Source organism: Otolemur garnettii, unplaced genomic scaffold, assembly GCF_000181295.1.
Source record: "Otolemur garnettii isolate 467f Iridium unplaced genomic scaffold, OtoGar3 scaffold00044, whole genome shotgun sequence".
NCBI classification, from domain to species: domain Eukaryota; kingdom Metazoa; phylum Chordata; class Mammalia; order Primates; family Galagidae; genus Otolemur; species Otolemur garnettii.
The window spans coordinates 8982798-8985072 of NW_003852439.1; the positions used below are offsets into that span (position 1 = coordinate 8982798).

At 46.3% G+C, this 2275-nt stretch overlaps 1 pseudogene; it reads right to left on the minus strand.

Annotated features, from left to right (window-relative positions):
• Nucleotides 1–279: 279 nt before the first annotated feature.
• LOC105887065 overlaps nt 280–2275 on the minus strand; it is a 9439-nt pseudogene continuing 7443 nt past the window's right edge.

Genomic DNA, 2275 nt, shown 5'->3' on the forward strand with positions numbered 1-2275 from the left:
ACTACTACTACTACTACTACTTCACCTCCTCTCCTCCTCCTCCTCCTCCTCCTTCTTCTTTTTTTTTTTTTTGGCTGAGTACAGGGAACTTTATTGATGTTACATGACAAGGTGGGGCTCCCTAGGCCCCTCCCATTCTTCAAGAGGGTTCTGGTATGGAAACTGTGTTGAGGGGAGATTCTCAGTGAGTTGGGGTACTGAATAAGCAGGGGCACCCCAGCAGCTGAGGGCCTCTCTCTTCCTCTTGTGCTCTGGCTGGGGCTAGTCATCCAGGGGCTCTTACTCCTTGGAGGCCATGTGGGCCATAAGGTCCACTACTCTGTTGCTGTAGTCAAATTCATTGTCATACCAGGCAATGAGTTTGACAAAATAGTCATTGATGGAAATGCCAGCCCCAGCATCAAAGGTAGAAGAATGGGTGTCACTGTTGAAGTCAGAGGAGAGGACCTGGTACTTGGTGTAGCCCAGGATGCCCTTGAGGGGGGCCCTCCGATGCCTGCTTCACTACCTTCTTCATATCATCATATTTGGCACCTTTCTCCAGACAGCAGATGAGGTCCACGACCAACACATTGGCAGTGGGGACACAGAAGGTCATGCCAGTGAGCTTCCCATTCAGCTCAGGGATGACCCTGCCCATAGCCTTGGCAGGGATGATGTTCTGGAGAGCCCTGTGGCCATGATGCCACATCTTCCCAGAAGGGCCTCCCACAGTCTTCTGGGTGGCAGTGATGACATGGACTGTGGTCATGAGTTCCTGTATGATGCCAAAGTTGTCATGGATGACCTTGGCCAAAGGGGCTAAGCACTTGGTGGTGCAGGAGACAATGCTCATGCTGTTTTTGTACTTCTCGTGGTTCATACCCATCACAAACATGGGGGCAGCAGAAGGGGCAGAGATGATGACCCTTTTGGCACCCCCTCTTTTGGTGAGCCCCAGTCTTCTCCCTGGTGGTGAAGATGCCAGTGGACTCCACAAGGTAGTTAATCCCACCCAAGATTTTGGTGGGATCTCAGTCCCAGAAGACGGTTATGGGATTTCCATTGATGATAAGCTTCCATTCTTAGCCTTGATTGTGTCATGTAATTTACCATGGGTGGAATCATACTTGAACACATAGACCATGTAGTTGAGGTCAATGAAGGGCTCATTGATGGCGACAATATCCACTTTGCCAGAGTTAAAAGAAGCCCTCCCTGGTGACCAGGTGCCCAATATGAAAGCAACCTTTCCCTTTCACCATGGTGCCTCAGGGATGTGGCTGGCTCTGCACGAGAGAAGAGGCTGTCTGATGAATGAGAGGACCTCCCATTCCTGCTGCTTTAAAAGCAACTCCTCTAAGGGTGGTTCTGCCTCGAAGTCAAATAAGCAACAAAAGCCAAGATTTGCTTCAGAAAGTGAGGACACCAAGGGAAAGTTGGAGTCCCGAGGAAGAAGGTACAGTCACCTGGTGATTAGAGGGACAGAAGCCTGGGCCTCTCCCCAACACTCTTGGGCTGAGCAGGGGGCTGGGTCCCTTCCTTACACCATCTACCAAACAAACTAAGAGGGGATTAAAATCCAGAAACATTTTTTGTGTTAAAAAAAAAAATTCAATCCTTCCTAGAAAAGGAATAGAATTGGACGCTTATCAACTATCTGGAAGGGTGAGAGTTTTCTAAGGTTAGAAGTCATGGTAGACATTACAAGAGAAAAGAGGTGGGGCCCATAAATGACAAAATACAAGCAACATTGATTACAAAATAAAAAGACAATAGGAAAACTATCCTTGGGAAATCTGGCAAAAGCACTGACACTCTTGTTTATAGTGCTCAAGAAATTGATCAGAAAAACTCAGATGAAGATGACATGGATGAAGGACACAGACAAGTTGGTCAAAGCGGAAACTCATTTGGTTAATAGAGTTGCTGAGAAACGTTCAGCCTCAGTAATTAAATAAATGCAAATCAAAGCCATCGCAAGAAGATGCCGTTCTGTGTGGAGTCAGCACAGCTTTGCAGGAATGCTGTTAGTCAGAGCTTCAGGGAATGGACCAGCTGGTGGGCAAGGAACTGACCCTCTTAGAAATTGGTAGTTATTTTCTTTCTGTGGTTATTCCCTCCTGTCAATGACTTCACCATTGGGAGTCTAGCTAATCCCACATAGAGAAAAACATTTTGACTAACGGTGTTCATGGCCAGATTATTTACATTCACAAAAACAAATAAAAAACTTGAAACAAATAAAAACTAGTAAGGCGATGGTAAATAAGGTATTCTCAGAATAGAATTCATA